The 14,120-nt window shown below is 40.6% G+C and overlaps 1 pseudogene across 1 annotated transcript in view; it reads left to right on the plus strand.

Annotated features, from left to right (window-relative positions):
* LOC306853034 (dystrophin-related protein 2-like) overlaps nucleotides 1-14,120 on the plus strand; it is a 128,058-nt pseudogene that overhangs the window by 25,560 nt on the left and 88,378 nt on the right. Inside the window, exon 2 of the transcript in view lies at nucleotides 11,284-11,432. The product of the transcript in view is annotated as a dystrophin-related protein 2-like (transcript). The remainder of the gene's footprint in view (nucleotides 1-11,283; nucleotides 11,433-14,120) is intronic.

A 14,120-nucleotide genomic window follows, 5' to 3' on the forward strand; every position in this document is an offset into this window, starting at 1 on the left:
ATTTTCGAATCCATTCAGCCGATCTCTGGGACTGGGGGTAGCACTTTTAGCGTAGCTTAGCATAGATCATTGAATGTGACTGTTAGCATCTCGCTCAAAAATGACCAAAGAGTTTCGATGTTTTTCCTATTTAAAACTTGACTCTTCTGTAGTTACATCAGGGCTTTTCACACTGCGCTTAACCCTGGGCTATCGTCTTTCTAAACACCACTTTTAACCCCGGGTAAAGAAACGTTTCACACCTGTAATTTGAAAGCGGTATTATGTTTACCCGGGGTTATGAAACCCTGCTCCGGAGCAGGGTTGGCACCGTATTTGTGGTGCTAAGTTTGTTCAGTGTGAAATGGTGCGGTATGTGTTTGTTGCTGCTGGACGCTTGGCAACAGACAGCCAATCAGAAATTGAGCATGAGCAATGTCACAAGAAGGAAAGCGTGTGAACTGGAGTGATGAGGAGATGGTATAATTCACAAGTAATTCCAAGAAATATTAACATACTTTGCTCCGTGTTTTCTTTCTTTTGAATTTTAGTCAACAGGTTGCCTGTTGTTCGTTCAATCAGTGTCGGTGACACCGCAAATATACAAATAAGAACTTTAACCCAGGGTTTAGGAATGTACAGTGTGAAATGACTGTTAATGAATACCCAGGATTAACAGTTAACCCCAGGTATAGTATGAGCAGTGTGAAACGTGATTACAGATAACCCGGGATTCCATTTATCCGGGATTTAGGATGACCCAGGGTTAACTATTTCAAGTGTGAAAAGTCCTATCGTGTACTAAGCCTGACGGAAAATAAAAAGTTGCAATTTTCTAGGCCGATATGGCTAGGAACTATGCTCTCATTCCGGCGTAATAATCAAGGAACTTTGCTGCCGTACCATGGGTGCAGCAGGCGCAGTGATATTACGCAGCACCTGAAAGTAGTCCCCAGCTAGGTAACTAGTTATGATAGAGCTGGGGACTACTTTCAGGTGCTGCGTAATATCATATAGTTCCTAGCCATATCGGCCTAGAAACCATTTTCTGTCTGTCTTACACAATGTAACTACAGAAGAGTCAAGTTTTAAATAGGATTAATATAGAAACTCTTTGGTTATTTTTGAGCGAGATGCTAACGGTCTAATCAGATTCAATAATCTATGCTAAGCTAAGCTAAAAGTGCTACCGCCAGACCCGGAGATCGTCTGAATGGATTCGAAAATGTTTAACTCTTGGGGAGTTGGAAAATGAGCCTATTTTCAAAAAAGTGAAGTGTTACTTTAAATTTCTCCAAATCTGACCCGATGAAGCAACAAACTCATCTATATATTGGATGGTCTGTGGGTGAATACATTTGCAGCAAATTGTAATTTTTGGGTGTACTATATTCCTTTAAATGTCACTTCAATAGGACAGTTTTGGAGGCTGCTTTTCAATAGGCCCGTCAAGATCATTTATATAATCTTGTCAGTCCTACAGACCTCCAGTTCCATGCAATACTGTCATTTTAGGGACACCAGGGTAAATGCTTACAATGGAGTGAATTGGGAGCAACTTCATGATATCTGTGGAGTAGAGTGGAGTGTCATGACATCTATGCCACTGGATGTGATGAGGCAGAGCTCACTGTATATTTTGAGGAGAGGAGGTGTGATATAATAATAAATGTTAATACAAAATGGCGCCGCTGATGGCAGCTATTGTGCGTTGCTCCTCAGTGTTTGTATTGTTTTTGTTTGTTTTTCCTGTTTTTTGTTTTTCAAATAAGATCAGCTTTACCAGGGATGATCTGCTGAACATTCGGCAGAACACACCACAAAATCTTCTACCGGTTTTTGATTTTTCGAACGTTTTGCTGGACATTGTAGTTGGCGGAGCCATAGCTCTGGTCAAACGCTACAGGAGGCGCAGACGGGGAAAGCGAGCTGGCGCGCTCGTGAAACTTCGTCAGCGCGGATTTAGAACGGCGTTGCCTAGCATCCATCTGGCGAATCTCCGCTCTCTACCCAACAAAACGGACGAACTCCTTCTGCTCTCCCGGACAAACAAGGACTTTTCTAACTCTGCTGCTCTATGTTTCACGGAAACCTGGTTGAATGGCGACATACCGGACAGCGCGATCCATCTGCCTAATTACCAGCTGATAAGAGCAGATCGGGACACAGAATCAACGGGGAAATCGCGCGGCGGCGGGACATGCTTTTACATCAATGAGAGGTGGTGTACAGATGTAACTGTGTTAAAGAAGATGTGCTGTTCAGATCTAGAAACGCTCTTCATTAACTGCAAGCCGTTCTATTCGCCGCGGGAGTTCTGCTCGTTCATTCTCGTGAGTGTTTACATTCCACCGCAAGCGCACGTGAGCACAGCTCTACAGAAACTCGCTGATCTGATCACAGAGAGTGAACAACAACACCCGGACTCTGTTTTAATCATTCTCGGGGACTTTAATAAAGCAAATCTCTCCCGTGAACTGCCAAAATACAGACAGCATGTTACATGTCCCACCAGAGACAGTAATATATTGGATCACTGTTACACAACAATAAAGGACGCATATCACTCGGTTCCACGAGCAGCTTTAGGACTCTCTGATCACTGTTTGGTTCATCTTATTCCATCCTACAGGCAGAAACTTAATTCTGCGAAGCCTGTATTAAGATCTGTTAAAAGATGGACTAACGAAACAGAGCGGGATTTACAAGCCTGTTTCGACCTGACTGATTGGACTGTTTTTGAAGCTGCGGCAAATGACCTGGACGAGCTCACAGAGACTGTAACATCTTATATCAGTTTCTGTGAGGACATGTGCATTCCTACCAGGACTCATCTATTCTACAACAATGACAAACCATGGTTCACAGCCAAACTCAGACAGCTACGTCAGGCCAAAGAAGATGCTCACAGAAAGGGGGATAAAGTCTTGTACAAACAGGCCAAATACACACTGGAAAAGGAGATCAGAGTGGCAAAGAGGAATTATTCTGACAAGCTCAGGAACAAATTCTCTTCCAGCGATCCGGCTTCAGTGTGGCTAGGATTAAAGGACATCACCAGCTACAAAACACCACCCCCCAGCACTCTGGAGAATCAACACCTGGCAGACGACTTAAACGAGTTCTTTTGTCGTTTTGAACGATCAGCACTCGAACCATCAGCACTGGAGCTCCTCAGGGCTGCGTACTCTCCCCACTGCTCTTCTCCCTCTACACCAACGACTGCACATCTAAAGACCCCTCTGTCAAGCTCCTGAAGTTCGCAGACGACACCACACTGATCGGCCTCATCCAGGACGGTGACGAGTCTGCTTACAGACAGGAGGTTAAGGAGCTGGCTGTCTGGTGCAGTCTCAACAACCTGGAGCTTAACACGCTCAAAACGGTGGAGATGATCGTGGACTTCAGGAGAAACCCCCCTGCTCTCCCCCCACTCACCATCATGAACAGCACCGTGACTGCAGTGGAGTCATTCAGATTCCTGGGCACCACCATCTCTGAGGACCTGAAGTGGGATATTCACATTGACTCCATTGTCAGGAAGGCCCAGCAGAGGTTGTACTTTCTTCGCCAGCTGAGGAAGTTCAACCTGCCACAGGACTTACTGAAACAGTTCTACTCTGCCATCATTGAATCCATCCTCTGCACCTCAATAACTGTCTGGTTCAGCTCAGCTACCAAATCTGACCTCAGAAGACTACGGAGGGTAGTCCGGACTGCTGAGCGAATCATTGGTACAACCCTCCCCACTCTCCAAGAACTGTACTTATCCAGAGTGAGCAAAAAGACTGGTAAAATCACTCTGGACCCCTCACATCCAGCACACAACCTCTTTGAACTTTTACCATCTGGTCGACGCTACAGAGCTCTGAGCACCAGAACGACCAGACACAGGAACAGTTTCTTCCCTCAGTCAATACATCTCATGAACACTCAATAAATAAACGTAGAACACACAACTAATACATTATCCATTCACCACACTCACTTATTTTATTTTCTCATTTCTAATTTGCACATACTTGACCTGTACATACATAGTCGCCTATATTATATATTATATATTGTGTATTTTTTTTTTTTTTGCTGCTTTGTACATTGGTCATTGGCTATTTCCTGTTATTTTGTTTCATTACCTGTGTCCTGTCCTGTTACTGTCCTTCTGTTGCACTGTGGAGCTTCTGTCACTACAACAAATTCCTTGTATGTGTAAACATACTTGGCCAATAAAGCTCATTCTGATTCTGATTCTGATATAAGTTGCATGTGTTTTGTTTGCAGTTGTGCCTATGCTGACACGAGTGGGAATAGACTTACAAAGAGAGCGACATTCTTTGTGTATTTGTTCGAAAAACATCGAAAAGCTTGTTTGCACAGTGTGTTCTTGGTTACGAGGAAAATATTAAATTCAATTCACAGTCAAGGCTACAGCAAACAGAGGATTTCAATAGTGCAAGAGCAGTGTACCCTACCCATGCAATGCAGGATGCAATAGCATATTGAGACGTATACAAATAGACTTGTAAAATATAACTCATTAGAGCCATTCTGTAGTACTAAATGACAGAAGTGTGTTTAACAAGTGCAGTTTGTTTTTGAAGAGCAGTGGAGTTTTAAGCTCCAAAAGGTTTTTAAGGTACTGCTGAAGTCTCTTTAGTCTGTTGAATGGTGGGATGTAGCCATGACTACTAAGATTCTGATGAATTGATTCTACCATAATAAATGGATATGTGTGTGATTGCAACAGATCTTTATTTTAAAGCCATGACAAAGAACTAGTTTCATTAATATCCAGTGTGGGAAATTGTCTTGGTCTCACCATGGAAACTGCTAAAGAACACTGTAATCTTATGTTTTATTATATATGATGTTTGATTTGTGAATTGAGCTAAAAGCCTGACTCATAGTCCCATACTCCCAAACCTAACATGACATTCTGCCTTGTGATATTTTTTAACAGGACTCAACAAATCTCTAAGAGTTTGATTGATTTAGTTTTTTGGATTGATTGATTTCCCCCTCTTTTTTGGGGTGTCTTCAATATGTCTCGCCTTCATTTCATGTTTGTATGAAACTGCCATTTGTGTGCTATGCGCATACTTTTGACTTACTCAAAACCATATTTAAAGAACTGACATTATAAAATTAGGTTCAAACCGGTTAGTTTCTCTTATTATGTTTATTATTTCATAATATTTACAATTACATTAGCATAGTCATGCTGTAACTTTTTTATTAAACAGATAAAATATTTTTCTTGGCTCGAAACACAAAAATATTGGCTGTAAATAATGTGGCATAGTGTTGTAATACTTGCTAGTTAAGAGCATTATTAGCCATTTTGCACTGACCTTCAAACCTGAAACATTTTGAATGTAGCAAGGTTGGCACAAAACATGTTTTGTTAAAGAAATGTCATGGAATACAAATATTTTTGTTGAAATAAAGTGTGTTTCCTTTCAAGGCACACAAAACTGAGTCATGCTACTAGAATTTCTTATAGTTTCCAATTAGTTAGCTATTCCAGTTATAGTAGATATTTGAATACCAAACATACTGTGACCGGGCTTAAATTTGTAGCACTTAAGGGTTGGTAACACTGCATCCATTTTTACCAACCCTTAAGTGCTACAAATTTAAGCCCTGTCACAGTAAGTTTGGTATTTAGCTGTAAATAAATATTTAGTATTGGACTTAATAGTTTAAGAATCAATAAGCACATTCCTCTATGATTATCCCAAATTTCTACAGCATTTACAGCCCTGTTATTATTTTGCCTGAGGCGGAAAAATATGATTTCTTGAAAGTTCAGGCAAGAGATTTTCAGGAAAAAAATTAAACAGTTTCTTGGAAATGATTTTTCAGCAGTATTGAATAAGGCATAATGCACAGTCATCCAGTCAGTATTGCAATATAAACCCAACAGGGTGAGTCTTGTGATTTGATTTCATAATGTAGCGATTGACTCATCAGAATCGAAGACAAAGTAGCCTATTCGAGAGATAATAAGCATAAGTATAGAACCTCTGTTCCTCTCCTATTACTTTTAAAGTATTACATACGGTCAATTATATTATTGAAATACTATTATTTTCCCTTTTACTTGCTGGTACATGTGAGTTTAAGTAAGGAATTCAGTTTTGCTGTTTTAAGACATCAGCTCATCATGAGAGAAGCTGGGCCATGTGTGCTGTCATATGGTCCAAAGCCTCCAGATGGATGAGGACAGATCAAACGTACCCCTTAACTTCCTTTCTAGCAAAAAAACACTATCTAAACATAGATGATTTATGGCTTCTTCAGCACAGTTATATAGCACTCCAGGCTTTGATTTCCACTCAGTTTTTAATCTGAGATCTGAGATCATATTATAGTATAAGATACTGTACATATTTGCTAAACAATGTAATATATAATGCAATAACTTTGATTATACAAGACCTTGACTTGATTTCTATCGGATGGCGATCCTGTTTATATGCAAGCCATCTGAGCATAATTCAGCTGACACTTAAGATGCCCTTTTTATAGTTTATCCATAACTACTGTTTGGGTTCTGTTTGCGTTTAATTATTTATCAAAGGATTTGGCCATGGCCTCCCTCCTAGAGTCTCCCCTTTTAACAAACATATCAGTTTCCCACATGTGCTGGTATGGTTTGTTGTTTATCTCCCAAAAGGCATTATTGACTAGTCCTAGATCAATATCACCCAGAATATGAGCATGATGTATTCCCATCGACCTGAAAGAAAGAACAATCTCACAGAGTCGACCAAAAGTCCATTAGGGAAAAATAAAGTGTGATTACAGGCCTGATAATGGGGCTGTGTACACATTGAAGTGCATCACTCTCCCCATATCTATTGGCGGCATGAGTTTGGATGTTGAAAGTAGCGGCCATCAGCCTCACTGTTCCATCAAGACCATCAAGGCACAAATCCACAGAGGGACTGAGGCCAATACAAGCTGTTTTTTTCCTGCTGGAACGCTGCTGATGGGCTCTTTCTGTGGTGTGACGTGAGGAAATGTACAGCTCTGAGATGTGCCTCTACTTAATGGGGGGAACTTGGAAGCACTTGCAGTTATGCATTTATTAATTTTTTTTGACTCGGAATGTACAATCAGTGCATGGTAGAAATATGCAAATGAAGTAACTGTGCACCATCCTTGAATATTCAAATTAAGTTTGACGCATATGAAATTGCAAAAGGATCTGTAGTGCATACTGTTTTAAGACACGTTCATTATATTGTAGAGCGAAGACAATTAAATAAAATGTCATTCGCGTCATTGGTGTCACCAAGGCGCTTTTTAATGCTGTTGAAATTGTATTAAACACCCATGTTTGTGGTAACCAGATTCCAAGATGTAACGCCTTAAGTTTTAATAACACAAATCAGCATCATTGTTATACTATAAAGCCCATAAACATTCACAATTGAGTTTCATAGCTTACAGATGGGGGATTTCAACGTGACCGGATTGATTATTGTCCTCTGCTATGCTCTGTTTGGTGTCGATGATTGAGAAGATGGCCTATCGTACCATTATCCTCTCCAATATAGTTATGGAGACATCAGAGCTTGTAAAGGTTGAGCAAATCTGGGATGATAAAGCTAGTCCTCTAATCTTTCATATAATCTTTCATTACCCAGCTCCGCTGAGCTTTTCATATTTTTCTCTTTGTGCGTGCAGTGTAGCGTAGCCGCCTGGGTACACTGGAGCTCGGTGTGAATCTGTATCCTGCCAAGCTGGATCCAGGATGCAGGAAAAGTGTGCATAAGTCGAGGGGGGTCACACCTCGGGCTCCTCTATTTACTTAACCCCCTCTGGCGAGGCTCCATTTCTGTGTGCAAAACATGAATTAATCACTTTCTGCATTGTGTGTGTGCAGTGGAGGAGGTCATGAAGACATTGCCTTGAAGAAGCCTTTTAAAGTCTAAAGGGAGGGTGGATTTCAGCGTAGCTGAGTCAATAAACTTCCTTGGTGTTAATAGGTTATTCTCTTTAACTTATTTGAGATGGGTAATGATGGCTTTATAGTTTTGTGAAACTTTTTGCATGAAAACATATGTGAGAGTAATGGTGTAGCGTAATGTGGGTGTATATAAAAGCAGCAGTACTGAATGTATATACTTTTGTTCTGTTCAAATCTTGGACCGCTGGTGCAAACACAAACTAATGTGGGTTGCCTGTTGTTGTGCAGCAGTACCGAGGCGGCTAGCTTGACCTCAGAGGTCTCACAGTGCTAAATATGCGCACATTTTATTTTCTCTGGAAACTGATAACAAAGAAATAACATGCCTCCTGAAAATGAACTTGGAATGGAGGAAGCAGCCAGACCAAGAGGGAATTCTCCACCATTATTTTCAGAGACCTTAGGTATAAGACTGATTCAGAAAAACACTTTTGGCACCATAAATAGCTTAGACTTTTTGGTAAATGTCATTCTCTCCAAGTTTATAATGTAAAATGCTGCATTATGACACATTAGCAACATCTTTGTAGAGGAGTAGAGGACCTCTGTGCCATACTATCCTAATCTATTCTCTCTGCCCGGAATGTTCTCATTTCCACCATGTTTCAATTCATTAGCTGCTTAAGCTTTTGATGAATTGATTCCAGTATGTCGATGGATAGTTGAAATAATGCGAACGAGTGAAGACTCAGGTTTGTTGTAACGAGTAAGACGGTCATTGAGTGTATCAGCACTTTGAAAATTCCCCTCTGTTAGGAGCAGCCTCCTCTGACAAAGACAGGAAATGAGTGTCTAAGAGGATGTGCGGTTATTAAGTGTGGATCGTGGAGAGCTGCCTCGCTCTGCTGAGAGGCAGATGGTAACCTTGGGGACGCTGATGCGGCTTTGTGTAAGTGAGAGTGGCAGGAGTCACTTCTCAAGCTGCACTGCCTGCTCCACCAAGCTACCTCTATCTTCCTCTCCGTTTTTTATTTTTCTGTTTCTGTATGTCGCTTTCACTGACATAAATGCACACTCTAGCCTGTCTGTGTTTCTCTCAGCGGCTGGCTGATGGGAGAGCACATTACGTGTTCTTACTGGGTGGTTCTTTAATTACATTACCCTCTGCTAGGGTCTATACACTCTATTATCTGCAAATAGACTGACATCCATTAAATCCATTCAGGGCAATGTCGTATGTCACCTATAAGTAACAACCATTGCCTAATTTTTTTATTTACCATTCAAGGTGTAAAATATAAGCCTGGCTTGCTATAAAACCTGGTTTGTGACAGTCTCTATAAATAAATCTGATGTGATTTGACCCACCATCAAAAAGCATTTCATGCTCCTGAAGCCATGCTGAAGTTTAGCTCCCAATTCCTAGCGACAAAATGGTTCATTATCAGGGCGCAAAGGGAATGACAGAGGAGCTAACACGGTGAATGATGGATTAGCTTGTGTGGTAAACGTGCTTCAGCATGGTGTCCTACTTAAAGTGACAAGCACTCTGTTTGTGTGGTTCGTGACTAAATGCTGTTGGTCCTTTGCGGCACAGTTTGGTGCAGGGTGGTACACAGCCTGAGTGTTTTTCACTGTAGTTATTCGCTTTCTGTCATACTGTCTCCGTCTCTTCCACCTTCTCCAAGTTTCACTTCCAGGCCACCTGAGACTTCTTGTTGGTGAGAATGTGCAGATGGGCTTTAAAACGCTCTTGATTCAGCCGGCTGAATGCTCACGGATGGAGCGGAGGCGAACAGGACACTTTGGAGTCCTTAAGTTATCTTCCCTCAAGAATTTTGTGTTTTATCTTTAAAAGGATGCATTGCTCAAAAATAATACAAAAATTGTGTCATTTACTCACCCTCATGTAGTTCCAAACTTGTATGCCTTCATTTCCTCTGTGAAACACAAAAGAAGATATTTTAAAGAACGGTGTCCAATGTTGTTTTTGGGATCAGTTTGGGTCCAAGGTTGTTTTTCGGTGAACTCTCTCTTAAATTCTGCAAATTTCTTGAATTACGATGATTTAAGGACTAAAAAGTGTCCTGTTCGTCTCCGTTGTCTTTGCTTTTATCTTAGCTGAAATTAGTGTTTTGAAACATCTGTATTGTTTTGAACCCCATTGAATTTTGTTTTATGGCAAAAACAAAAAAAAAACACAAAAAAAACACAGCCTTTATTCAAAATATATTCTTTTGTGTTCCACAGAAGAAATAAAGTCATTCAGGTTTGCAACAACATGAGCATGCTTAACTGAATTTTTTGGTGAACTATCCCTTTAAGAGCTGCAGTCTCAGATATACCACAGTGGAAATCACACTAAAGAGGACAGATTCATTTGTATATTAGAGAACGTACAAGAAATCTAACAGTATTGTAAAACAGACATAAAAGCATAGATTTTTAGATGTTAATGGCTTCTTGTTACTTGTCAGTTTGAAGAGAGGAAAAGCTCAGGAACTCTGCTTCTTGCTCTCATTTGGTCTGTGATTCTAGAGCCCCTACACATAGGTTCATTCATGCACAGCTAAGTGACACCACAGCCTTGTGTGCAGGACATGGAACAGGGACATTGGGAAATAGAGAAAAACTTTTACTCTCAGCTGAAACTGTAATGTAAATTATGAATGCCTACTACAGCTCTGAAATATCTGGTCTCATTGCCCTGGCTAGTTACTACCAGCCAGCTGCACATTAAACTTTTATGGCTCTGTTTTGAACTTCAGAATTTTTTGCCCAGCTTTGTACTTTGACTGGTGGGTGAGTGACACATCTTCACGTAGCTGAAACTCTGTTGCTTGTCCACCATCGAAATAGGATTTCTGTCCATCGACACCCGTAAAGGTCAGTCGGCAAGTAGACTTTAGAGATTAAAGAGGAACTCTGCGCAGGTGGCAGACCTCGGGCCCAGCCTGGAGCTATTTGTGGCTCGAGAACACGTCCAGGAAGTAATGAAATCTCAGCTTGGCCGGCGACGCTCATTGGCATTCGCACTCCGTCTGCTTCGCTTTCCCGCCATCGGCCATGTGTGAGCTCGGCTGGCTGTTGGGATTGTGCGGACAAAGCATGCTGTCCCCTGATAAGGGAGCCTCCGCTGGTTAGCCATTAGCTAGATTAGCACAACTAGGAGGCCTGGGCAGCAGCATCATGTCAAGCTCAGAAGCCGGAGAGCTTGGCATCCTGGGCTGAGCTTCATTTGCGGGTCCTCACTTTGGCATGCGGCCCAGATCCAAGGGTTTCAAGGGGAAGCAATGAGCAGCTGTTTGATTTTCTGTTTGCTTCAGTCTCTTATCACATCTTCTCTCTGGCAGTAGGGTCACTATATGATCCTCTTCTTCCTGTAGGTCCCGCAGGATACGCAAATTGCCAGGTCTTCTACTCCTCTCCATACCGCTCTGCTGGCTGCTCCTATAGCTTCTGGAGAACGCCTCCTCTCTACGCTGCCTCGGACACCAGGAATCTGCCATCACGTCAATCACGTCCTCACAGCTGGGTAATTAATTTCAAGTGCAAATTGTAGCCGTCTTCACTTGAGAGAGGGTGAGAATAGATCAGAGTTTTCCCACTCTTTAGTCTGTTTATACACAGTCCTGAGGCTTTCCAGACTGAGCTTGTTTCTCCAGACCAGTTTGCCAATGAGGCTCTTCTTAAATATCCAGGGTGGTGATCAGAGGTTTTTGTGTTTTTTTTTTTTGTGCATCTTTCAAAGCCAAGCGACTGTAAGGAATATCAGTCATTTTAGAGTTGCCTGCTTGGCTACAATTCACCTGTGAATTGTCAAAGTCTGACGCTCTTTATGAGAAAGAGACCTTTGTGACTAAGCCTTTGATGTCTTTCAAGAAAACTTTACCAAGCCCACTATGCGGAATCTCATGGGACTGGCTTTGTCAACACAAGGCTTTGTGGCTTCATTGAGTTTACTTCTTTCTTCTCTTTCTTTTTTCACTTTTTGCAAACTTGTTGTTCACCTTGTTCAGTCTATGTTGGACTTTTTAGTGTTGGGAAATTTTACTTTGGAAAGCGCTCCTCTTAAAAACAGCTGATTACATAATTATTTTTTATAAGATAGTGGCATGTTTTTTGTGTTCTTTGTTTCTCTGTCAACTGCTGATGCTCTCAGAGAGTTGAACTGTGCATTTTTCAAGTGTTTGTCTGCCTCACATAGTTTGCATGCAACGACTAGCAGAGCTGGGTAGTAACTGATTACATGTAATCTGGATTACGTAATCAAATTCCAAAAATTGAGTTCTTGTAATTAGAGTAAATTACATTTTAAAATACTCATAATCAGTCTACAGTTACTTTTCTATGGATTATATGATTACGTATTATTCACACAATAGCAATAAATTATTCATAATTCATTGATTCTCCCTAATTTCTCTTTTTCATCTTTTAAATGTTCCTTTCCAAAATAGCCTACTGATTATATACATATTATATATGTATATAGTCCAGTTTTGTGGACATTCACACAAAGATCAGTCATTAGTCAGGTGGTGACAGAATTTGACCACTGGATTTACAAAAATCATTTCAGGTTTAAGAAGGTTTTCTACATTGCATCAACTACTGATGAACACATTTATTTTTATTTGAATTATTACTCTGTAGGTTTTTTTAACCATGTATTATTAATCATAACTAATTAAAATGCACATATTCATGTTATTTCTTAGTTACATGTAATGCAGGCATTTCAAAACTTTTTGTCATCTAAACCTTATTCACCAAATATATTTGTTTTAAGTACACCTGAGAATTTAAAATTAATATTTCAATAATTAAAGGGATAGTTCACCCAAAAATGAAAATTTGATGTTTATCAGCTTACCCCAAGGGCATCCAAGATGTAAGTGACTTTGTTTCTTCAGTAGAACACAAACAAAGATTTTTAACTCAAATTAAAAATCAGTCAGTTGCAATCAGTTGCAGTCTGTCAGTCATATAATGGAAGTCAATGGTACTCACGGCTTTGAGAGAGAAAAAATACACAGACAAAACCAAATTAAACCCTGGGGCTTGTGACGATACATTGAGGTCTAAAGACATGAAACGATCAGTCTGTGCAAGTAACTGAACAGTATTTATATAGTTTTTACCTCTGATCCACCGCAATGTCCTGAGCGCATTACTATAAGCTGAGGGTTGCTCTCTGTGAATGTTTCCCCCCGTTCCTGTAGTGAAGCTGAGCTAATGTGGCATCAGTGCTGCCTGTATGCTGCCCTTCCACACAACCTGCGGCTGTGTGTGTGTGTCTCTGACGTAGAGAGACATAAGGTGGCATCCTGCAGACCTGGAGATGCTCGAATTTTTCCCTACCTGTGTCAGCATGGGGTTCAAGATACTTTGCTCAATCTGACACTGATAAGCTTTTATCTTGCGTGTGGGAAGAAGATTTGTTTATTTATACAGTATGATGAATAGTAGGTGTTTCTGTTGACACATAAGGGGTTCACATGAGTTGGTTCATTGACATTCTGTTAAGGTATATCTGTACTGATATCTGTAGATCTCTAAAGTGGGCACCCACTAAGCAATTTGTCAGAGAATACGCTGCAGCAAGTGTGTTTGTATATGTCAGGGTGAAATCAAGCAAAAGTCAAGATGGATGCTCTTGTGTGCCATTAAATGCAAGTCAGTGGGCAGGCATTCAGATTAGATTAACAGAACATGACATTTTCTTGGTTGAAGACAGATGCTTGCTCTATTTCTTGCCCGACATTTGCCTCCTTTTTTGATGGCAGATTTACACAAATTAATTAGCATTTTTTTGCAAATTGTGCATTCACATAGTAAAAAAAATAAATTGGAGTTAATCTTTACTGATCAAATATGATTTGATAAGACTGATGGTATGATTCCTGATCAGTATGCAGCCTAATTATAACGTAATGACAAGGAGACTTGTGTTCATGTCTGTCAAGCGCTTGAGTGTTTGAACATAATTTCATGCATCCATAACTAGGTCTCTTTACTCAATTTTCCACTCTGGAAATCCTGATGATTGTACAGCTGATGCAAACCTAATTTAGTTCTCTAAGAAAATCTTTGACCCTGTAGCAACAAGTTAGAAAGGTGTTACAGCATGGGAAAACAGCAGACCTTATGATCGCACAAATGGGGCTACTTTATTGACCGCTGCTGTGGTGCTGTGACAGATTTAACTTGCAAAAGAAAG

The sequence above is a fragment of the Barbus barbus genome (genome assembly GCF_936440315.1).
Source record: "Barbus barbus genome assembly, chromosome: 33".
NCBI classification, from domain to species: domain Eukaryota; kingdom Metazoa; phylum Chordata; class Actinopteri; order Cypriniformes; family Cyprinidae; genus Barbus; species Barbus barbus.